Source organism: Chiloscyllium plagiosum, unplaced genomic scaffold (genome assembly GCF_037043375.1).
Source record: "Chiloscyllium plagiosum isolate Xiang-an unplaced genomic scaffold, Cpla_swu_hap1 HiC_scaffold_3, whole genome shotgun sequence".
Classification (NCBI taxonomy): Eukaryota; Metazoa; Chordata; class Chondrichthyes; order Orectolobiformes; family Hemiscylliidae; genus Chiloscyllium; species Chiloscyllium plagiosum.
In genome coordinates this window covers 123,487,558-123,511,622 of record NW_028270141.1, presented here as the reverse complement: position 1 = coordinate 123,511,622, position 24,065 = coordinate 123,487,558, and the positions used below count along the sequence as shown (strand labels likewise).

Here is a 24,065-nt window from a genome sequence, read left to right as displayed (position 1 = left end):
AGAGAAAGAGCAACAAAGAAAATGTGGCTAGCCAGCACGCCTTGAAGTAGGGAGAAAAGGCAGGGGCCAGCGCCTACGGCCATACTAGCCTGAAAACGCCCGATCTCGGCTGATCTCGGAAGCTAAGCAGACTCAGGCCTGGTTAGTACTTGGATGCGAGACCGCCTGGGAATACCAGGTGCCGTAGGCTTTTTCCGCCAGCAGTGGCTGCTCAAGTCACCCCTCTGCACTTGTCTTGTGCCAGGCAATGGAGCGGCAGGTTATTTTTGCTGCTGCTGCTGTGCCTGGCATCAGTCTCCTGCAGGCACGAGACACGGAGGGGAGGAGAGCGGAGCGCTGCCAAAATCAGCAAGAAAGGCGGAAAGAAAGGGATTGGGGCTGCACGCTGTCTGCGGGTGGCAGTCAGGAAAGGCGGACAATAGACAATAGGTGCAGGAGTTGGCCATTCTGCCCTTCCAGCCTGCACCACCATTCAATATGATCATGGCTGATCATCCTTAATCAGTATCCTGTTCCTGCCTTATCTCCATAACCCTTGATTCCACTATCCTTGAGAGCTCTATCCAACTCTTTCTTAAATGAATCCAGAGACTGGGCCTCCACTGCCCTCTGGGGCAGAGCATTCCACACAGCCACCACTCTCTGGGTGAAGAAGTTTCTCCTCATCTCTGTCCTAAATGGTCTACCCCGTATTTTTAAGCTGTGTCCTCTGTTTCGGCACTCACCCCGCAGCGGAAACATGTTGCCTGCCGCCAGAGTGTCCAATCCTTTGATCATCTTATATGTCTCAACCAGATCCCCTCTCAGTCTTCTAAACTCAAGGGTACACAAGCCCAGTCGCTCCAGTCTTTCAGTGTAAGGTAATCCCGCCATTCCAGGAATTGACCTCGTGAACCTACGCTGCATTCCCTCAATAGCCAGAATGTCTCTCCTCAAATTTGGAGACCAGAACTGCACACAGTACTCCAGGTGTGGTCTCACCAGGGCCCTGTACAGCTGCAGAAGGACCTCTTTGCTTCTATACTCAATCCCTCTTGTTATGAAGGCCAGCATGCTATTAGCCTTCTTCACTACCTGCTGTACCTGCATGCTTACCTTCATTGAGTGGTGTACAAGAACCCCCAGATCTCTCTGTACTGCCCCTTTACCTAAATTGATTCCACTTAGGTGGTAATCTGCCTTCCTGTTCTTGCCACCAAAGTGGATAAGGATCCATTTATCCACGTGGAAGTGCATCTGCCATGCATCTGAGCACTCACCTAACTTGTCCAGGTCACCCTGTAATCTCCTAACATCCTCATCACATTTCACCCTGCCACCCAGCTGATGAAATTTGCGAATGTTATTGCTAATACCATCTTGTATATCCTGAAGATAGATTGTAAAAAGCTGCGGTCCCAGTACTGATCCGTGCGGTACCCCACTGGTCAGTGCCTGGCATTCCGAAATGGAGGGGTGGAGGAGTGTGGAAGGATGAGAGAATGCAGGCTGCGGCCCTATGAAGCAGGGGGAGGGCTTGCAGTTGGCCTGTGTGGGGATGTGGGAGACTACAGGAGCCTGGTGGGCAAGGGCTGGCTGAAAGGCAGCTGGAGGGACGGAGGGAGGGAAGCACGCACGGAGGAGGAAGAGCAAAGAGAAAAGAGAAAAAAAAGCCAAAGGGGATAAAGAGAAAGAGCAAGAAAGAAAATGTGGCTGTCCAGCACGCCTTGAAGTAGGGAGAAAAGGCAGGGGCCAGCGCCTACGGCCATACTAGTCTGAAAACGCCCGATCTCGTCTGATCTCGGAAACTAAGCAGACTCAGGCCTGGTTAGTACTTGGATGGGAGACCGCCTGGGAATACCAGGTGCAGTAGGCTTTTTCCGCCAGCAGTGGCTGCTCAAGTCACCCCTCTGCACTTGTCTTGTGCCAGGCAATGGAGCGGCAGGTTATTTTTGCTGCTGCTGCTGTGCCTGGCATCAGTCTCCTGCAGGCACGAGACACGGAGGGGAGGAGAGCGGAGCGCTGCCAAAATCAGCAAGAAAGGCGGAAAGAAAGGGATTGGGGCTGCACGCTGTCTGCGGGTGGCAGTCAGGAAAGGCGGACAATAGACAATAGGTGCAGGAGTTGGCCATTCTGCCCTTCCAGCCTGCACCACCATTCAATATGATCATGGCTGATCATCCTTAATCAGTATCCTGTTCCTGCCTTATCTCCATAACCCTTGATTCCACTATCCTTGAGAGCTCTATCCAACTCTTTCTTAAATGAATCCAGAGACTGGGCCTCCACTGCCCTCTGGGGCAGAGCATTCCACACAGCCACCACTCTCTGGGTGAAGAAGTTTCTCCTCATCTCTGTCCTAAATGGTCTACCCCGTATTTTTAAGCTGTGTCCTCTGTTTCGGCACTCACCCCGCTGCGGAAACATGTTGCCTGCCGCCAGAGTGTCCAATCCTTTGATCATCTTATATGTCTCAACCAGATCCCCTCTCAGTCTTCTAAACTCAAGGATACACAAGCCCAGTCGCTCCAGTCTTTCAGTGTAAGGTAATCCCACCATTCCAGGAATTGACCTCGTGAACCTACGCTGCATTCCCTCAATAGCCAGAATGTCTCTCCTCAAATTTGGAGACCAGAACTGCACACAGTACTCCAGGTGTGGTCTCACCAGGGCCCTGTACAGCTGCAGAAGGACCTCTTTGCTTCTATACTCAATCCCTCTTGTTATGAAGGCCAGCATGCTATTAGCCTTCTTCACTACCTGCTGTACCTGCATGCTTACCTTCATTGAGTGGTGTACAAGAACCCCCAGATCTCTCTGTACTGCCCCTTTACCTAAATTGATTCCACTTAGGTGGTAATCTGCCTTCCTGTTCTTGCCACCAAAGTGGATAAGGATCCATTTATCCACGTGAAAGTGCATCTGCCATGCATCTGAGCACTCACCTAACTTGTCCAGGTCACCCTGTAATCTCCTAACATCCTCATCACATTTCACCCTGCCACCCAGCTGATGAAATTTGCGAATGTTATTGCTAATACCATCTTGTATATCCTGAAGATAGATTGTAAAAAGCTGCGGTCCCAGTACTGATCCGTGCGGTACCCCACTGGTCAGTGCCTGGCATTCCGAAATGGAGGGGTGGAGGAGTGTGGAAGGATGAGAGAATGCAGGCTGCGGCCCTATGAAGCAGGGGGAGGGCTTGCAGTTGGCCTGTGTGGGGATGTGGGAGACTACAGGAGCCTGGTGGGCAAGGGCTGGCTGAAAGGCAGCTGGAGGGACGGAGGGAGGGAAGCACGCACGGAGGAGGAAGAGCAAAGAGAAAAGAGAAAAAAAAGCCAAAGGGGATAAAGAGAAAGAGCAACAAAGAAAATGTGGCTAGCCAGCACGCCTTGAAGTAGGGAGAAAAGGCAGGGGCCAGCGCCTACGGCCATACTAGCCTGAAAACGCCCGATCTCGTCTGATCTCGGAAGCTAAGCAGACTCAGGCCTGGTTAGTACTTGGATGGGAGACCGCCTGGGAATACCAGGTGCAGTAGGCTTTTTCCGCCAGCAGTGGCTGCTCAAGTCACCCCTCTGCACTTGTCTTGTGCCAGGCAATGGAGCGGCAGGTTATTTTTGCTGCTGCTGCTGTGCCTGGCATCAGTCTCCTGCAGGCACGAGACACGGAGGGGAGGAGAGCGGAGCGCTGCCAAAATCAGCAAGAAAGGCGGAAAGAAAGGGATTGGGGCTGCACGCTGTCTGCGGGTGGCAGTCAGGAAAGGCGGACAATAGACAATAGGTGCAGGAGTTGGCCATTCTGCCCTTCCAGCCTGCACCACCATTCAATATGATCATGGCTGATCATCCTTAATCAGTATCCTGTTCCTGCCTTATCTCCATAACCCTTGATTCCACTATCCTTGAGAGCTCTATCCAACTCTTTCTTAAATGAATCCAGAGACTGGGCCTCCACTGCCCTCTGGGGCAGAGCATTCCACACAGCCACCACTCTCTGGGTGAAGAAGTTTCTCCTCATCTCTGTCCTAAATGGTCTACCCCGTATTTTTAAGCTGTGTCCTCTGTTTCGGCACTCACCCCGCAGCGGAAACATGTTGCCTGCCGCCAGAGTGTCCAATCCTTTGATCATCTTATATGTCTCAACCAGATCCCCTCTCAGTCTTCTAAACTCAAGGGTACACAAGCCCAGTCGCTCCAGTCTTTCAGTGTAAGGTAATCCCGCCATTCCAGGAATTGACCTCGTGAACCTACGCTGCATTCCCTCAATAGCCAGAATGTCTCTCCTCAAATTTGGAGACCAGAACTGCACACAGTACTCCAGGTGTGGTCTCACCAGGGCCCTGTACAGCTGCAGAAGGACCTCTTTGCTTCTATACTCAATCCCTCTTGTTATGAAGGCCAGCATGCTATTAGCCTTCTTCACTACCTGCTGTACCTGCATGCTTACCTTCATTGAGTGGTGTACAAGAACCCCCAGATCTCTCTGTACTGCCCCTTTACCTAAATTGATTCCACTTAGGTGGTAATCTGCCTTCCTGTTCTTGCCACCAAAGTGGATAAGGATCCATTTATCCACGTGAAAGTGCATCTGCCATGCATCTGAGCACTCACCTAACTTGTCCAGGTCACCCTGTAATCTCCTAAGATCCTCATCACATTTCACCCTGCCACCCAGCTGATGAAATTTGCGAATGTTATTGCTAATACCATCTTGTATATCCTGAAGATAGATTGTAAAAAGCTGCGGTCCCAGTACTGATCCGTGCGGTACCCCACTGGTCAGTGCCTGGCATTCCGAAATGGAGGGGTGGAGGAGTGTGGAAGGATGAGAGAATGCAGGCTGCGGCCCTATGAAGCAGGGGGAGGGCTTGCAGTTGGCCTGTGTGGGGATGTGGGAGACTACAGGAGCCTGGTGGGCAAGGGCTGGCTGAAAGGCAGCTGGAGGGACGGAGGGAGAGAAGCACGCACGGAGGAGGAAGAGCAAAGAGAAAAGAGAAAAAAAAGCCAAAGGGGATAAAGAGAAAGAGCAAGAAAGAAAATGTGGCTGGCCAGCACGCCTTGAAGTAGGGAGAAAAGGCAGGGGCCAGCGCCTACGGCCATACTAGTCTGAAAACGCCCGATCTCGTCTGATCTCGGAAACTAAGCAGACTCAGGCCTGGTTAGTACTTGGATGGGAGACCGCCTGGGAATACCAGGTGCAGTAGGCTTTTTCCGCCAGCAGTGGCTGCTCAAGTCACCCCTCTGCACTTGTCTTGTGCCAGGCAATGGAGCGGCAGGTTATTTTTGCTGCTGCTGCTGTGCCTGGCATCAGTCTCCTGCAGGCACGAGACACGGAGGGGAGGAGAGCGGAGCGCTGCCAAAATCAGCAAGAAAGGCGGAAAGAAAGGGATTGGGGCTGCACGCTGTCTGCGGGTGGCAGTCAGGAAAGGCGGACAATAGACAATAGGTGCAGGAGTTGGCCATTCTGCCCTTCCAGCCTGCACCACCATTCAATATGATCATGGCTGATCATCCTTAATCAGTATCCTGTTCCTGCCTTATCTCCATAACCCTTGATTCCACTGTCCTTGAGAGCTCTATCCAACTCTTTCTTAAATGAATCCAGAGACTGGGCCTCCACTACCCTCTGGGGCAGAGCATTCCACACAGCCACCACTCTCTGGGTGAAGAAGTTTCTCCTCATCTCTGTCCTAAATGGTCTACCCCGTATTTTTAAGCTGTGTCCTCTGTTTCGGCACTCACCCCGCAGCGGAAACATGTTGCCTGCCGCCAGAGTGTCCAATCCTTTGATCATCTTATATGTCTCAACCAGATCCCCTCTCAGTCTTCTAAACTCAAGGGTACACAAGCCCAGTCGCTCCAGTCTTTCAGTGTAAGGTAATCCCGCCATTCCAGGAATTGACCTCGTGAACCTACGCTGCATTCCCTCAATAGCCAGAATGTCTCTCCTCAAATTTGGAGACCAGAACTGCACACAGTACTCCAGGTGTGGTCTCACCAGGGCCCTGTACAGCTGCAGAAGGACCTCTTTGCTTCTATACTCAATCCCTCTTGTTATGAAGGCCAGCATGCTATTAGCCTTCTTCACTACCTGCTGTACCTGCATGCTTACCTTCATTGAGTGGTGTACAAGAACCCCCAGATCTCTCTGTACTGCCCCTTTACCTAAATTGATTCCACTTAGGTGGTAATCTGCCTTCCTGTTCTTGCCACCAAAGTGGATAAGGATCCATTTATCCACGTGAAAGTGCATCTGCCATGCATCTGAGCACTCACCTAACTTGTCCAGGTCACCCTGTAATCTCCTAAGATCCTCATCACATTTCACCCTGCCACCCAGCTGATGAAATTTGCGAATGTTATTGCTAATACCATCTTGTATATCCTGAAGATAGATTGTAAAAAGCTGCGGTCCCAGTACTGATCCGTGCGGTACCCCACTGGTCAGTGCCTGGCATTCCGAAATGGAGGGGTGGAGGAGTGTGGAAGGATGAGAGAATGCAGGCTGCGGCCCTATGAAGCAGGGGGAGGGCTTGCAGTTGGCCTGTGTGGGGATGTGGGAGACTACAGGAGCCTGGTGGGCAAGGGCTGGCTGAAAGGCAGCTGGAGGGACGGAGGGAGGGAAGCACGCACGGAGGAGGAAGAGCAAAGAGAAAAGAGAAAAAAAAGCCAAAGGGGATAAAGAGAAAGAGCAAGAAAGAAAATGTGGCTGGCCAGCACGCCTTGAAGTAGGGAGAAAAGGCAGGGGCCAGCGCCTACGGCCATACTAGTCTGAAAACGCCCGATCTCGTCTGATCTCGGAAACTAAGCAGACTCAGGCCTGGTTAGTACTTGGATGGGAGACCACCTGGGAATACCAGGTGCAGTAGGCTTTTTCCGCCAGCAGTGGCTGCTCAAGTCACCCCTCTGCACTTGTCTTGTGCCAGGCAATGGAGCGGCAGGTTATTTTTGCTGCTGCTGCTGTGCCTGGCATCAGTCTCCTGCAGGCACGAGACACGGAGGGGAGGAGAGCGGAGCGCTGCCAAAATCAGCAAGAAAGGCGGAAAGAAAGGGATTGGGGCTGCACGCTGTCTGCGGGTGGCAGTCAGGAAAGGCGGACAATAGACAATAGGTGCAGGAGTTGGCCATTCTGCCCTTCCAGCCTGCACCACCATTCAATATGATCATGGCTGATCATCCTTAATCAGTATCCTGTTCCTGCCTTATCTCCATAACCCTTGATTCCACTATCCTTGAGAGCTCTATCCAACTCTTTCTTAAATGAATCCAGAGACTGGGCCTCCACTGCCCTCTGGGGCAGAGCATTCCACACAGCCACCACTCTCTGGGTGAAGAAGTTTCTCCTCATCTCTGTCCTAAATGGTCTACCCCGTATTTTTAAGCTGTGTCCTCTGTTTCGGCACTCACCCCGCAGCGGAAACATGTTGCCTGCCGCCAGAGTGTCCAATCCTTTGATCATCTTATATGTCTCAACCAGATCCCCTCTCAGTCTTCTAAACTCAAGGGTACACAAGCCCAGTCGCTCCAGTCTTTCAGTGTAAGGTAATCCCGCCATTCCAGGAATTGACCTCGTGAACCTACGCTGCATTCCCTCAATAGCCAGAATGTCTCTCCTCAAATTTGGAGACCAGAACTGCACACAGTACTCCAGGTGTGGTCTCACCAGGGCCCTGTACAGCTGCAGAAGGACCTCTTTGCTTCTATACTCAATCCCTCTTGTTATGAAGGCCAGCATGCTATTAGCCTTCTTCACTACCTGCTGTACCTGCATGCTTACCTTCATTGAGTGGTGTACAAGAACCCCCAGATCTCTCTGTACTGCCCCTTTACCTAAATTGATTCCACTTAGGTGGTAATCTGCCTTCCTGTTCTTGCCACCAAAGTGGATAAGGATCCATTTATCCACGTGAAAGTGCATCTGCCATGCATCTGAGCACTCACCTAACTTGTCCAGGTCACCCTGTAATCTCCTAAGATCCTCATCACATTTCACCCTGCCACCCAGCTGATGAAATTTGCGAATGTTATTGCTAATACCATCTTGTATATCCTGAAGATAGATTGTAAAAAGCTGCGGTCCCAGTACTGATCCGTGCGGTACCCCACTGGTCAGTGCCTGGCATTCCGAAATGGAGGGGTGGAGGAGTGTGGAAGGATGAGAGAATGCAGGCTGCGGCCCTATGAAGCAGGGGGAGGGCTTGCAGTTGGCCTGTGTGGGGATGTGGGAGACTACAGGAGCCTGGTGGGCAAGGGCTGGCTGAAAGGCAGCTGGAGGGACGGAGGGAGAGAAGCACGCACGGAGGAGGAAGAGCAAAGAGAAAAGAGAAAAAAAAGCCAAAGGGGATAAAGAGAAAGAGCAAGAAAGAAAATGTGGCTGGCCAGCACGCCTTGAAGTAGGGAGAAAAGGCAGGGGCCAGCGCCTACGGCCATACTAGTCTGAAAACGCCCGATCTCGTCTGATCTCGGAAACTAAGCAGACTCAGGCCTGGTTAGTACTTGGATGGGAGACCGCCTGGGAATACCAGGTGCAGTAGGCTTTTTCCGCCAGCAGTGGCTGCTCAAGTCACCCCTCTGCACTTGTCTTGTGCCAGGCAATGGAGCGGCAGGTTATTTTTGCTGCTGCTGCTGTGCCTGGCATCAGTCTCCTGCAGGCACGAGACACGGAGGGGAGGAGAGCGGAGCGCTGCCAAAATCAGCAAGAAAGGCGGAAAGAAAGGGATTGGGGCTGCACGCTGTCTGCGGGTGGCAGTCAGGAAAGGCGGACAATAGACAATAGGTGCAGGAGTTGGCCATTCTGCCCTTCCAGCCTGCACCACCATTCAATATGATCATGGCTGATCATCCTTAATCAGTATCCTGTTCCTGCCTTATCTCCATAACCCTTGATTCCACTATCCTTGAGAGCTCTATCCAACTCTTTCTTAAATGAATCCAGAGACTGGGCCTCCACTGCCCTCTGGGGCAGAGCATTCCACACAGTCACCACTCTCTGGGTGAAGAAGTTTCTCCTCATCTCTGTCCTAAATGGTCTACCCCGTATTTTTAAGCTGTGTCCTCTGTTTCGGCACTCACCCCGCAGCGGAAACATGTTGCCTGCCGCCAGAGTGTCCAATCCTTTGATCATCTTATATGTCTCAACCAGATCCCCTCTCAGTCTTCTAAACTCAAGGGTACACAAGCCCAGTCACTCCAGTCTTTCAGTGTAAGGTAATCCCGCCATTCCAGGAATTGACCTCGTGAACCTACGCTGCATTCCCTCAATAGCCAGAATGTCTCTCCTCAAATTTGGAGACCAGAACTGCACACAGTACTCCAGGTGTGGTCTCACCAGGGCCCTGTACAGCTGCAGAAGGACCTCTTTGCTTCTATACTCAATCCCTCTTGTTATGAAGGCCAGCATGCTATTAGCCTTCTTCACTACCTGCTGTACCTGCATGCTTACCTTCATTGAGTGGTGTACAAGAACCCCCAGATCTCTCTGTACTGCCCCTTTACCTAAATTGATTCCACTTAGGTGGTAATCTGCCTTCCTGTTCTTGCCACCAAAGTGGATAAGGATCCATTTATCCACGTGAAAGTGCATCTGCCATGCATCTGAGCACTCACCTAACTTGTCCAGGTCACCCTGTAATCTCCTAACATCCTCATCACATTTCACCCTGCCACCCAGCTGATGAAATTTGCGAATGTTATTGCTAATACCATCTTGTATATCCTGAAGATAGATTGTAAAAAGCTGCGGTCCCAGTACTGATCCGTGCGGTACCCCACTGGTCAGTGCCCGGCATTCCGAAATGGAGGGGTGGAGGAGTGTGGAAGGATGAGAGAATGCAGGCTGCGGCCCTATGAAGCAGGGGGAGGGCTTGCAGTTGGCCTGTGTGGGGATGTGGGAGACTACAGGAGCCTGGTGGGCAAGGGCTGGCTGAAAGGCAGCTGGAGGGACGGAGGGAGGGAAGCACGCACGGAGGAGGAAGAGCAAAGAGAAAAGAGAAAAAAAAGCCAAAGGGGATAAAGAGAAAGAGCAACAAAGAAAATGTGGCTGGCCAGCACGCCTTGAAGTAGGGAGAAAAGGCAGGGGCCAGCGCCTACGGCCATACTAGTCTGAAAACGCCCGATCTCGTCTGGTCTCGGAAGCTAAGCAGACTCAGGCCTGGTTAGTACTTGGATGGGAGACAGCCTGGGAATACCAGGTGCTGTAGGCTTTTTCCGCCAGCAGTGGCTGCTCAAGTCACCCCTCTGCACTTGTCTTGTGCCAGGCAATGGAGCGGCAGGTTATTTTTGCTGCTGCTGCTGTGCCTGGCATCAGTCTCCTGCAGGCACGAGACACGGAGGGGAGGAGAGCGGAGCGCTGCCAAAATCAGCAAGAAAGGCGGAAAGAAAGGGATTGGGGCTGCACGCTGTCTGCGGGTGGCAGTCAGGAAAGGCGGACAATAGACAATAGGTGCAGGAGTTGGCCATTCTGCCCTTCCAGCCTGCACCACCATTCAATATGATCATGGCTGATCATCCTTAATCAGTATCCTGTTCCTGCCTTATCTCCATAACCCTTGATTCCACTATCCTTGAGAGCTCTATCCAACTCTTTCTTAAATGAATCCAGAGACTGGGCCTCCACTGCCCTCTGGGGCAGAGCATTCCACACAGTCACCACTCTCTGGGTGAAGAAGTTTCTCCTCATCTCTGTCCTAAATGGTCTACCCCGTATTTTTAAGCTGTGTCCTCTGTTTCGGCACTCACCCCGCAGCGGAAACATGTTGCCTGCCGCCAGAGTGTCCAATCCTTTGATCATCTTATATGTCTCAACCAGATCCCCTCTCAGTCTTCTAAACTCAAGGGTACACAAGCCCAGTCACTCCAGTCTTTCAGTGTAAGGTAATCCCGCCATTCCAGGAATTGACCTCGTGAACCTACGCTGCATTCCCTCAATAGCCAGAATGTCTCTCCTCAAATTTGGAGACCAGAACTGCACACAGTACTCCAGGTGTGGTCTCACCAGGGCCCTGTACAGCTGCAGAAGGACCTCTTTGCTTCTATACTCAATCCCTCTTGTTATGAAGGCCAGCATGCTATTAGCCTTCTTCACTACCTGCTGTACCTGCATGCTTACCTTCATTGAGTGGTGTACAAGAACCCCCAGATCTCTCTGTACTGCCCCTTTACCTAAATTGATTCCACTTAGGTGGTAATCTGCCTTCCTGTTCTTGCCACCAAAGTGGATAAGGATCCATTTATCCACGTGAAAGTGCATCTGCCATGCATCTGAGCACTCACCTAACTTGTCCAGGTCACCCTGTAATCTCCTAACATCCTCATCACATTTCACCCTGCCACCCAGCTGATGAAATTTGCGAATGTTATTGCTAATACCATCTTGTATATCCTGAAGATAGATTGTAAAAAGCTGCAGTCCCAGTACTGATCCGTGCGGTACCCCACTGGTCAGTGCCCGGCATTCCGAAATGGAGGGGTGGAGGAGTGTGGAAGGATGAGAGAATGCAGGCTGCGGCCCTATGAAGCAGGGGGAGGGCTTGCAGTTGGCCTGTGTGGGGATGTGGGAGACTACAGGAGCCTGGTGGGCAAGGGCTGGCTGAAAGGCAGCTGGAGGGACGGAGGGAGGGAAGCACGCACGGAGGAGGAAGAGCAAAGAGAAAAGAGAAAAAAAAGCCAAAGGGGATAAAGAGAAAGAGCAACAAAGAAAATGTGGCTGGCCAGCACGCCTTGAAGTAGGGAGAAAAGGCAGGGGCCAGCGCCTACGGCCATACTAGTCTGAAAACGCCCGATCTCGTCTGGTCTCGGAAGCTAAGCAGACTCAGGCCTGGTTAGTACTTGGATGGGAGACAGCCTGGGAATACCAGGTGCTGTAGGCTTTTTCCGCCAGCAGTGGCTGCTCAAGTCACCCCTCTGCACTTGTCTTGTGCCAGGCAATGGAGCGGCAGGTTATTTTTGCTGCTGCTGCTGTGCCTGGCATCAGTCTCCTGCAGGCACGAGACACGGAGGGGAGGAGAGCGGAGCGCTGCCAAAATCAGCAAGAAAGGCGGAAAGAAAGGGATTGGGGCTGCACGCTGTCTGCGGGTGGCAGTCAGGAAAGGCGGACAATAGACAATAGGTGCAGGAGTTGGCCATTCTGCCCTTCCAGCCTGCACCACCATTCAATATGATCATGGCTGATCATCCTTAATCAGTATCCTGTTCCTGCCTTATCTCCATAACCCTTGATTCCACTATCCTTGAGAGCTCTATCCAACTCTTTCTTAAATGAATCCAGAGACTGGGCCTCCACTGCCCTCTGGGGCAGAGCATTCCACACAGCCACCACTCTCTGGGTGAAGAAGTTTCTCCTCATCTCTGTCCTAAATGGTCTACCCCGTATTTTTAAGCTGTGTCCTCTGTTTCGGCACTCACCCCGCAGCGGAAACATGTTGCCTGCCGCCAGAGTGTCCAATCCTTTGATCCTCTTATATGTCTCAACCAGATCCCCTCTCAGTCTTCTAAACTCAAGGGTACACAAGCCCAGTCGCTCCAGTCTTTCAGTGTAAGGTAATCCCGCCATTCCAGGAATTGACCTCGTGAACCTACGCTGCATTCCCTCAATAGCCAGAATGTCTCTCCTCAAATTTGGAGACCAGAACTGCACACAGTACTCCAGGTGTGGTCTCACCAGGGCCCTGTACAGCTGCAGAAGGACCTCTTTGCTTCTATACTCAATCCCTCTTGTTATGAAGGCCAGCATGCTATTAGCCTTCTTCACTACCTGCTGTACCTGCATGCTTACCTTCATTGAGTGGTGTACAAGAACACCCAGATCTCTCTGTACTGCCCCTTTACCTAAATTGATTCCACTTAGGTGGTAATCTGCCTTCCTGTTCTTGCCACCAAAGTGGATAAGGATCCATTTATCCACGTGAAAGTGCATCTGCCATGCATCTGAGCACTCACCTAACTTGTCCAGGTCACCCTGTAATCTCCTAACATCCTCATCACATTTCACCCTGCCACCCAGCTGATGAAATTTGCGAATGTTATTGCTCATACCATCTTGTATATCCTGAAGATAGATTGTAAAAAGCTGCGGTCCCAGTACTGATCCGTGCGGTACCCCACTGGTCAGTGCCCGGCATTCCGAAATGGAGGGGTGGAGGAGTGTGGAAGGATGAGAGAATGCAGGCTGCGGCCCTATGAAGCAGGGGGAGGGCTTGCAGTTGGCCTGTGTGGGGATGTGGGAGACTACAGGAGCCTGGTGGGCAAGGGCTGGCTGAAAGGCAGCTGGAGGGACGGAGGGAGGGAAGCACGCACGGAGGAGGAAGAGCAAAGAGAAAAGAGAAAAAAAAGCCAAAGGGGATAAAGAGAAAGAGCAACAAAGAAAATGTGGCTGGCCAGCACGCCTTGAAGTAGGGAGAAAAGGCAGGGGCCAGCGCCTACGGCCATACTAGTCTGAAAACGCCCGATCTCGTCTGGTCTCGGAAGCTAAGCAGACTCAGGCCTGGTTAGTACTTGGATGGGAGACAGCCTGGGAATACCAGGTGCTGTAGGCTTTTTCCGCCAGCAGTGGCTGCTCAAGTCACCCCTCTGCACTTGTCTTGTGCCAGGCAATGGAGCGGCAGGTTATTTTTGCTGCTGCTGCTGTGCCTGGCATCAGTCTCCTGCAGGCACGAGACACGGAGGGGAGGAGAGCGGAGCGCTGCTAAAATCAGCAAGAAAGGCGGAAAGAAAGGGATTGGGGCTGCACGCTGTCTGCGGGTGGCAGTCAGGAAAGGCGGACAATAGACAATAGGTGCAGGAGTTGGCCATTCTGCCCTTCCAGCCTGCACCACCATTCAATATGATCATGGCTGATCATCCTTAATCAGTATCCTGTTCCTGCCTTATCTCCATAACCCTTGATTCCACTATCCTTGAGAGCTCTATCCAACTCTTTCTTAAATGAATCCAGAGACTGGGCCTCCACTGCCCTCTGGGGCAGAGCATTCCACACAGCCACCACTCTCTGGGTGAAGAAGTTTCTCCTCATCTCTGTCCTAAATGGTCTACCCCGTATTTTTAAGCTGTGTCCTCTGTTTCGGCACTCACCCCGCAGCGGAAACATGTTGCCTGCCGCCAGAGTGTCCAATCCTTTGATCCTCTTATATGTCTCAACCAGATCCCCTCTCAGTCTTCTAAACTCAAGGGTACACAAGCCCAGTCGCTCCAGTCTTTCAGTGTAAGGTAATCCCGCCATTCCAGGAATTGACCTCGTGAACCTACGCTGCATTCCCTCAATAGCCAGAATGTCTCTCCTCAAATTTGGAGACCAGAACTGCACACAGTACTCCAGGTGTGGTCTCACCAGGGCCCTGTACAGCTGCAGAAGGACCTCTTTGCTTCTATACTCAATCCCTCTTGTTATGAAGGCCAGCATGCTATTAGCCTTCTTCACTACCTGCTGTACCTGCATGCTTACCTTCATTGAGTGGTGTACAAGAACACCCAGATCTCTCTGTACTGCCCCTTTACCTAAATTGATTCCACTTAGGTGGTAATCTGCCTTCCTGTTCTTGCCACCAAAGTGGATAAGGATCCATTTATCCACGTGAAAGTGCATCTGCCATGCATCTGAGCACTCACCTAACTTGTCCAGGTCACCCTGTAATCTCCTAACATCCTCATCACATTTCACCCTGCCACCCAGCTGATGAAATTTGCGAATGTTATTGCTAATACCATCTTGTATATCCTGAAGATAGATTGTAAAAAGCTGCGGTCCCAGTACTGATCCGTGCGGTACCCCACTGGTCAGTGCCCGGCATTCCGAAATGGAGGGGTGGAGGAGTGTGGAAGGATGAGAGAATGCAGGCTGCGGCCCTATGAAGCAGGGGGAGGGCTTGCAGTTGGCCTGTGTGGGGATGTGGGAGACTACAGGAGCCTGGTGGGCAAGGGCTGGCTGAAAGGCAGCTGGAGGGACGGAGGGAGGGAAGCACGCACGGAGGAGGAAGAGCAAAGAGAAAAGAGAAAAAAAAGCCAAAGGGGATAAAGAGAAAGAGCAACAAAGAAAATGTGGCTGGCCAGCACGCCTTGAAGTAGGGAGAAAAGGCCAGAGCCAGCGCCGACGGCCATACTAGTCTGAAAACGCCCGATCTCGTCTGATCTCGGAAGCTAAGCAGACTCAGGCCTGATTAGTACTTGGATGGGAGACCGCCTGGGAATACCTGGTGCAGTAGGCTTTTTCCGCCAGCAGTGGCTGCTCAAGTCACCCCTCTGCACTTGTCTTGTGCCAGGCAATGGAGCGGCAGGTTATTTTTGCTGCTGCTGCTGTGCCTGGCATCAGTCTCCTGCAGGCACGAGACACGGAGGGGAGGAGAGCGGAGCGCTGCCAAAATCAGCAAGAAAGGCGGAAAGAAAGGGATTGGGGCTGCACGCTGTCTGCGGGTGGCAGTCAGGAAAGGCGGACAATAGACAATAGGTGCAGGAGTTGGCCATTCTGCCCTTCCAGCCTGCACCACCATTCAATATGATCATGGCTGATCATCCTTAATCAGTATCCTGTTCCTGCCTTATCTCCATAACCCTTGATTCCACTATCCTTGAGAGCTCTATCCAACTCTTTCTTAAATGAATCCAGAGACTGGGCCTCCACTGCCCTCTGGGGCAGAGCATTCCACACAGCCACCACTCTCTGGGTGAAGAAGTTTCTCCTCATCTCTGTCCTAAATGGTCTACCCCATATTTTTAAGCTGTGTCCTCTGTTTCGGCACTCACCCCGCAGCGGAAACATGTTGCCTGCCGCCAGAGTGTCCAATCCTTTGATCATCTTATATGTCTCAACCAGATCCCCTCTCAGTCTTCTAAACTCAAGGGTACACAAGCCCAGTCGCTCCAGTCTTTCAGTGTAAGGTAATCCCGCCATTCCAGGAATTGACCTCGTGAACCTACGCTGCATTCCCTCAATAGCCAGAATGTCTCTCCTCAAATTTGGAGACCAGAACTGCACACAGTACTCCAGGTGTGGTCTCACCAGGGCCCTGTACAGCTGCAGAAGAACCTCTTTGCTTCTATACTCAATCCCTCTTGTTATGAAGGCCAGCATGCTATTAGCCTTCTTCACTACCTGCTGTACCTGCATGCTTACCTTCATTGAGTGGTGTACAAGAACCCCCAGATCTCTCTGTACTGCCCCTTTACCTAAATTGATTCCACTTAGGTGGTAATCTGCCTTCCTGTTCTTGCCACCAAAGTGGATAAGGATCCATTTATCCACATGAAAGTCCATCTGCCATGCATCTGAGTACTCACCTAACTTGTCCAGGTCACCCTGTAATCTCCTAACATCCTCATCACATTTCACCCTGCCACCCAGCTGATGCAATTTGCGAATGTTATTGCTAATACCATCTTGTATATCCTGAAGATAGATTGTAAAAAGCTGCGGTCCCAGTACTGATCCCTGCGGTACCCCACTGGTCAGTGCCTGGCATTCTGTTAGAAATGAAAATCGCTTCTCAATAATCGCTCGAGACAAATTCAGGAAAACAAAGTTTTATTAACAAGTCTGCAGAGTTGGGCATCCTTGAAAGACAAAAAGGCGCCCTGAGGCTTACAAAGTCTCCTATTATATACAGTACAAGTCCCTCCCCTCCTTGGCTCTAACGAGCCATGAGGTTCACATTCTTAAAGACATCATTATTCTCCAATTTGCACTCTTATCAACAAAGTCGGCAACAAATGTCTTCAGAGTCTCTAAAGTTGTTGTTTTTCTCACCCTGTAGTCTTATCAGTCAAAGACTTATTCTTCTCTGTCCGTGCTAGCGGCCTTATCAATCTGTAGCAGATGTCTCTCGAGTCGTTTCCCTATCCTGCAGTCTTATCAGTCAAGGACTCATCCTTCCCTGCCTGTGTTAATGGTTTCATCAATCAAGGGCCTGTTTGTTTTTTTTTTACTCTGCTCACAAATTGTCAGCATTCTGCACAATTTAAACTATTCTACTTTTGAGTATATAAAATGTTATAGAAAAGAAACAAAAGTTTTGTCTTTTATTATAGATCAGTCTGTGGTCCAGGCACATCTTAAAGTTTAAACCAAAATTACCTCTCACAATTCCACCCTTTTCTTTCTTTACGATGTGCCTGACCAAGATAAGCCCCCCCTTCCCTCAAGGGCCCGGGAAATCCTTGGTCTTTCGCAGCAACATCACTTTAAGTTCCCGCGTCCCATGTTGTGGAACCACCATTGCCTGGAGTCGGGAAATATTTTTCTGAATTAAAAACTGAATGCAGGGAGTTAGGCAGGGTGTTACGAGAAGAAGAATCATGCCTCCCCCAACCACCAGCAACGCCGTGTGCCACCAGCTACCACCTAGGAGGCCATCCCACCATCCGATGCCACTAAGAGGACGCCAAGATTGTACTGGCACATGGGCCAATTTCCGAATTTCATCGGAAATTTTCAAAACCGCTTTACCATTATCGTCAATTTCTAGACAGCAGTTTGTCAGGTTAAATTTCCCGCACACACCCCCCTCCGAGGCCAACAGATAATCCAAGGCAAGTCGGTTTTGATATATAGCAGCCCTCATCTGTTCCTGCTGCTTAGCCAATAACTCTAGGGCCAGGGCAGTCCGGTTAGTAATGACCTCTACGACTGCTTGGAGCCTGATAATTCGATTTAACATATAGATAGGAGTACGGTATCCCCATGATCCATCCTGTGCCCACGTAGCAGGCCCGTAGTATTCAATAATCCGGGCCGGTGGCCACTCATCCCCCCAATCACCGACTTGGATATCCCTTGGCGACCTACGCAGGGAGTCAAAGAGTTTAACTCCCAAATCATCGCCTTCCTCCCGGGGTAATAGGAAGAATTCAGGTCTTATTAGACCCAGGAAGCATACTCCAGCCCATCCCATGGGCAGTTTGGAATATGCCTGATTACCGCATATCCAAAATAGGCCATCTGGAGCAGGCCCTCCCTGCCTCACAACGGCATCCCACAACTCCTTTACCCCAGGGACGCCCTCATAAGGACCAGGACCACTGCAATTCCAGTATTTGGATTGTTCGCCCTGTGGCAGAGTCTGGACAGGATTATTCCAGCATTGATTCCCCTGACAACCACCGCTCCACACTCTTTTCATGCCATCGGGAGGGTCAGCACTTAGCTCGTAAGAGGAGGAATCAGAACGTAACCGAATGCAATTTTGATGATCTCGGTTTGCAATGTACCAAGCAATATTCTCAGGCCACCATACTCGCGTGGTTGCATCCAATATATTCTGACAGGGGCTAATCCCTACCTTCACGGTCCCCTTGCCTTCAATACAGAACTGGCCCTCAGGGCTGTTTGTCAGTCTCCACCCCTGGCTTTTTCTGTCGTTGTCATGAGTCCAAGTGGTTTGCAGCAATTCCCATATGTCTAAGCTTTGACCAGTCCACGGCCATTGTTCCAACATATGCGGCCCCCCACAGACCCAGCAATTGCTAACATTTAAAACAGTGGCTATTCTAGAGGTGAGATCAATAAACAGGTTTTGTGTAACATCAGGGAGTTCAATCTTTCCTTCTACCTCTGCGTATACAGATGGCACTTTAGGGAGCACGACCGTTCCCTGACGGTCTTGCTCTTTCCCCAACCCCCGATCAGTGATCTGTATCTTGGTCTCCTTGACTCTGTCAACCTGCTCCCTGAGCAACACGGAGGATAGGTCCCACCTCCCAGTTTTGCTAATACACACCCAGCGGTCATTTATAGGGCATCCATGGATATTGCCACCGTATCCTTTATTATATACCTGATAATAGGGTCTCCCATCCTCCCAACATTCATGGCGTGCACTCACATCGTAACACCTATCGTCCACATAGGAATGGGACACAAATGATCCCGAATAGATTTGAATCCCAAGTCTTACTGTAGTTCGACATTTGTCACATCTCCCCTCACCCTCCCCCACATACAGGAGTAAACTGATCAATATCCCCACCAATACAGTCCAAGTAGAGTTCATTATTGCTGTCTTTTCAGTTTTACCGACAACGGCTTGTCCCCTTGCTCGCATGTCCAGGTGCTTTCTTCTTCAGGCGGAACAGGCCCCTTTATCCTTGATGCGTGGACCCACCCTTTTTCTTTCGTCCGAACAGCTGCTTCAGTTGTCAACAGAACCAGGAACGGTCCTTCCCACCGCGGCTGGAGCTTTTCGGCCTTCCAGGTCTTAACAAGTATCCAATCTCCGGGCTCCACCTTATGCAGGAGGAAGTCGAGCGGCGGAGTCTGAGCCAGGAGACCTTTCCTCCGGAGTTCTGCAAAAGAACGGGATAAGGCCAGTAAATAGGTTCGGATAAATACTTCCCCGCCTTGTAGAGTGGGACATCCATCAACCTTACTCCAATGCGGTAATCCGAACAGCATTTCATAGGGGGAAACCCCGACATCTCGGCGAGGTGCCGTACGTATCCTCAATAGGGCAATGGGAAGGCACTTTGGCCATGGTAACTTAGTTTCTAACATCAGCTTAGTCAATTGGGTCTTGAGCGTGCCATTCATTCTCTCAACTCGACCCGAACTCTGAGGATGCCAGGGTGCATGGAATTTCCATTGGATACCCAGGGCAGTACAGATCAAATGGTGTAGCTTAGAAATAAAATGTGTCCCGCAGTCGGAGTCGATAGATTCCATTATACCATATCTCGGGATTATGTTCTCTAACAATAGACGGGCCACGGTTGGTGCATCGGCTTTGGCAGTTGGGAAAGCCTCTACCCAGTGAGTGAAATGGTCTACTATTACTAGCAGATATTTCCATCTCTGTACTGGGGGTAATTCTGTAAAGTCGACTTGGATCCTCTGGAATGGCCTAATCGCGAGGGGCTGACCACCAGCTGGCATAGAACGCATGGCCTTCTGATTAATACGCCGGCAAGTGGGGCATCCGACTACCTCTTGTTGGGCTAATGTGTATATCCCCCTGCATACATAGTCTCTCAGGATCGTGTCACACATGGCTTGCACCCCCCAGTGGGTCTGATGGTGTAATCGGTGCAGAATACTCCGGATGATCTGTTTGTTTAGTACTTGTCTCCCATCAGGAACCGTCCACTTCCCGTTAGTATCTAGCCGGGCACCTAATTGATCCATTTTATCAATCTCCCCCTGGGTGAAGACGGGTTGTTTAGCGAGCCCTTCCCTCAACGGTATTAACGTTAACAATTGGACGGATTTTTCGACCGCTGCCCGCTTGGCTTCCTCGTCTGCCAGCCGGTTTCCCACCGCTTCCGGTGTCGACCCCTTCTGGTGACCGGGTACATGGACTACTGCAAGTTCCGTAGGTAACGCCAGGGCTTCCAACGTTAGGCTGATCATTTGTTCGTGAGCTAATTCTTTTCCCCGGGAAGTTATCAATCCTCGCTCTTCCCAGATTTTCCCGAAAGTATGAACGACTCCGTATGCATACTTTGAGTCAGTATATATGGTCCCCACTTTCCCTTCCAACAACTTCAGGGCCCTCTGGAGGGCGTACAACTCACAGGATTGGGCTGACCACTTCCCGGGCAGTCGTCCGGACTCAATCGTCCGTTTCGTTGCACCATCTATGACAGCATAGCCACTGTATCGTACTCCACTGATGCACCGGGAGGACCCGTCGATATACAGTTCCTGTCCCTCACCCAGCGGGGCTTCTTGCAGGTCCTCTCGGCTCTTGGTCTGCAAGTCCACAAATTCCACACAATCATGGTCCTGTTCCCCATCTGCAGGACGTCCGTACAGAAACTGGGCTGGGTCGCAACTGAGATCTTTTGCAAAATTGAGATCGTTCCCGGTCATCAAAATCGTCTCATACTTCAGGATGCGAGAGTCTGTTAACCAGCGGTGAGCCTTTTGAGCCAGTATGGCACTAACCGAATGTGGGGAGTATATTGTGATCCTTCCTCCAAAGGTAAGTTTTCGGGCCTCTTCTACTAACATTGCCGTAGCTGCCACTGCCTGGATACAGGTCGGCCATCCACGTGACACAGGGTCTAACATTTTTGACAAAAATGCAACCGGCTGACGTTTCCCTGCCCGCAGCTGAGTAAGCACACCCTGGGCAATTCCGCCGGCGCTATTAACATACAACGGTGGCCCAGTGGTTAGCACTGCTGCCTCACAGCGCCTCTAGACCCGGGTTCAATTCCCGACTCAGGCGACTGACTGTGTGGAGTTTGCACATTCTGCGTGGGTTTCCTCCGGGTGCTCCGGTTTCCTCCCACAGTCCAAAGATGTGCGGGTCAGGTGAATTGGCCATGCTAAATTGCCCGTAGTGTTAGGTTAAAGGGGTAGATGTAGGGGTATGGGTGGGTTGCGCTTCGGCGGGTCGGTGTGGACTTGTTGGGCCGAAGGGCCTGTTTCCACACTGTAAGTAATCTAATCTAATCTAATAACTGGAACGGTTCCTTCAGGGTGGGTAAAGCCAATACCGGAGCTCGAATCAGTTTACTTTTAATAATATTAAATCGCTGCTCCTCCTCATCTGACCAGTCCACCTTTTGTCCTTCTTGTCCCAGTTTGTCGTACAAAAATTTTACTAAAGTGGTGTAACTTTCAATCCATATCCGGCAATACCCTACTAGTCCCAGGAATTGTCTGACTTCCTTCTTCGTCCTGGGTATTGGCATACCCGTAATCCCTGATATTCGTTCTGGCGTGATACGGCGGTGCCCCTTACTGACTTGATGACCCAGATATCTTACTTCTCGCTCCACAAACTGGAGTTTTGTCCTGGAGACGCGTAGACCCTGTTTCCCCAGGAAGTTCACCAGGGCAACGGTGTCTGCTCGTACCTCCTCTTCTCTTGGTCCTGAGAGTAAGAGATCATCGACATATTGGAGCAATTGATTCTCCGCGTTACACCGAAATCCTCCTAAGATCTGCTCCAGTATTTGTCCAAACAAATTGGGTGACTCCGTGAACCCCTGCGGCAAGACCGTCCATCTTAACTGTCGCTTTCGTCCTGTGAAGGGATTCTCCCATTCAAAGGCAAAAAGGTTCCGACTTTCTTCGTCAAGGGGGCAACTCCAGAAAGCATCCTTCAGATCTATTACGCTGAACCATTCATGTTCGGGGGGAATTTTACTCATTAACGTGTAGGGATTAGGTACCACCGGGTATCTAGCCTGGACTACTTCATTCAACCCCCGCAAGTCTTGCACCAGCCTATATGTCCCGTCCGGCTTCCTCACAGGGAGTATTGGAGTATTGAAAGGGGACATGCATTCCTCCAGTAGTCCATCTGTGATTAATCTTTCTATCACAGGTTGTAACCCCTCCCGTCCTTCCATAGCAATCGGGTATTGTTTCCTTCTTCCCGGGCCTCTTCCTGGTAACATGGTGATTTGGAGAGGTTTGATGTTTAGACCCCCTCTGTTCCCCTCTCGGTACCATACTTCCGGGTCTATTTGTTGATCATCTTCTTCGGTGAGGGCGAACAACCTTACCACCATTTCCCCGTTATTTGGTACCGTTCCGATCCCTAGTTTGACCTGCAAGTCTCTTCCTAACAAATTAAACCCCGCCGATGGCAGTAGAAGGAGGTCTCGTTTAGTAGTTCTGTTTTCATACCCAATTTCCACGTCCTCTACCACTGGGACTTGTAATTTCTGTCCTCCAATTCCAGATACCCCCATAACTTTTCCTCCTGCTCGGGTGCCAGGGGGTATTTGGATTATACTTGATCTTTCGGCTCCCGAGTCCACCATAAATGTGATCTCCGATCCTTGGGGCCCTACTTTCAAGTTTACCAGGGGTTCCTGTCGATAGTCCTTTTGCCCCAAGGGTAGGAACCCCCGACCTCCCTAATCTTCCTCCATCAGGGCGTACGACCTCACCTCCCGCTTGTAGCGGGAGCACTCCCGTTTAAAATGTCCCTCTTCATTACAATAGTAACATCTGAGTATCCTCTTCGTTTCCCTGTCGCGGTCTCGCGTTCCTCCACTCTTCCTTTGTTCCGGCCATGGTTCTCTCTTCCTCTGCTCTTGCCACGACTCTCCCCTTTCCTGTTTCTGCCACGGCTCTCCCTTTTCCCTTCTTCCAGCTGTCATTTGTTGCACCGTTTGCATCATTATCTTTGTCGCCTTCTTTTGCTTCTCATCGTCCCTTCTCACAAACACCTTTTGCACCTCCCGTAGTAATTCACTTAAAGATTTACTATCCCAATCATCCATTTTCTCTAACTTCTTTCGTATGTCCGGCCAGGCCTTTGATACAAACTCTACCCGTATGAGTTGTTGCCCCACGTCCGTCTCAGGGTCCACCCCAGCGAACTGCTGCAAATCCTTCCTAATCCTGTCTAGGAAGTCCGTAGGGGTTTCCTCCGGGTTTTGGTGATTACCAAAGGCCTTGGTAAAATTGTGCCCCTTCGGGGCTGCGTGTCTTATTCCTTTTATCCAATATTCCCGCATGTCTCTCATGTTGCGCCGTCCTTCCTCCGTGTTCTTATCCCACTCGGGGTCGGTGAGGGGAAACTTCTGCTCCCCTCCTTCTCCCCCCTCTCTCTCCCAGACCAAGAGCGCAGCTTGTCGTATCATCTGACGCTCCTGGCTAGAGAACAATGTTTTCATGATGGAATACATCTCATCCCACGTGTAAGTATTCGGACCCAGGAACTGATCCAATTGTTCAGCAAGTCCCATGGGGTCCTCTAGTAGACCCTTCATCTCCCTCCTGAAATTCCGTACTTCAGTACTCGTCAAGGGAACGTTCACATATCCCGTCCTTCCTTCCTCGCCCCCCATGGGCACTTCCCGGAGTGGATTCATTCTTGCAATCGAGACAGGGTTTTGTCTGTGACCCTTTCCAGCTTGAGATCTGGTCTGTACCCCTGAGGTAGTTTGTGATTCCTCCCCATTAGCCTCCCGGATATCACTCGCTCAAGCCGCGCGGGGCGACAAGCAAGGAATCAGGGACTGCCGAACTCGGTAGGGTGCACCTTCTCCGATATCCTTCCTCAACTCCCCTTGCGGCCGGAGTGTTGATCCCGGACGACGAGCCCCCAAGTTGTTAGAAACGAAAATCGCTTCTCAATAATCGCTCTAGACAAATTCAGGAAAACAAAGTTTTATTAACAAGTCTGCAGAGTTGGGCACCCT

The 24,065-nt window shown here is 50.9% G+C and overlaps 10 non-coding genes across 10 annotated transcripts; all 10 read left to right on the top strand.

Moving 5' to 3' along the window:
- Positions 1–71: 71 nt before the first annotated feature.
- Positions 72–190, top strand: LOC148150925 (5S ribosomal RNA). Its single transcript, XR_015756305.1, has one exon. It is a non-coding gene; the product is annotated as a 5S ribosomal RNA (ribosomal RNA).
- A 1,546-nt stretch (positions 191–1,736) lies between these two features.
- On the top strand, positions 1,737–1,855 carry LOC148150924 (5S ribosomal RNA). The gene has a single exon (XR_015755685.1). It is a non-coding gene; the product is annotated as a 5S ribosomal RNA (ribosomal RNA).
- A 1,546-nt stretch (positions 1,856–3,401) lies between these two features.
- On the top strand, positions 3,402–3,520 carry LOC148150923 (5S ribosomal RNA). The gene has a single exon (XR_015755388.1). It is a non-coding gene; the product is annotated as a 5S ribosomal RNA (ribosomal RNA).
- Positions 3,521–5,066: 1,546 nt separating this feature from the next.
- LOC148150922 (5S ribosomal RNA) lies at positions 5,067–5,185 on the top strand. Its single transcript, XR_015755684.1, has one exon. It is a non-coding gene; the product is annotated as a 5S ribosomal RNA (ribosomal RNA).
- A 1,546-nt stretch (positions 5,186–6,731) lies between these two features.
- LOC148150921 (5S ribosomal RNA) lies at positions 6,732–6,850 on the top strand. The gene has a single exon (XR_015755632.1). It is a non-coding gene; the product is annotated as a 5S ribosomal RNA (ribosomal RNA).
- Positions 6,851–8,396: 1,546 nt separating this feature from the next.
- On the top strand, positions 8,397–8,515 carry LOC148150920 (5S ribosomal RNA). The gene has a single exon (XR_015755681.1). It is a non-coding gene; the product is annotated as a 5S ribosomal RNA (ribosomal RNA).
- A 1,546-nt stretch (positions 8,516–10,061) lies between these two features.
- On the top strand, positions 10,062–10,180 carry LOC148150919 (5S ribosomal RNA). Its single transcript, XR_015755664.1, has one exon. It is a non-coding gene; the product is annotated as a 5S ribosomal RNA (ribosomal RNA).
- A 1,546-nt stretch (positions 10,181–11,726) lies between these two features.
- Positions 11,727–11,845, top strand: LOC148150918 (5S ribosomal RNA). Its single transcript, XR_015755660.1, has one exon. It is a non-coding gene; the product is annotated as a 5S ribosomal RNA (ribosomal RNA).
- A 1,546-nt stretch (positions 11,846–13,391) lies between these two features.
- On the top strand, positions 13,392–13,510 carry LOC148150917 (5S ribosomal RNA). Its single transcript, XR_015755658.1, has one exon. It is a non-coding gene; the product is annotated as a 5S ribosomal RNA (ribosomal RNA).
- A 1,546-nt stretch (positions 13,511–15,056) lies between these two features.
- Positions 15,057–15,175, top strand: LOC148150916 (5S ribosomal RNA). The gene has a single exon (XR_015755959.1). It is a non-coding gene; the product is annotated as a 5S ribosomal RNA (ribosomal RNA).
- The last annotated feature ends 8,890 nt before the right edge of the window (positions 15,176–24,065 follow it).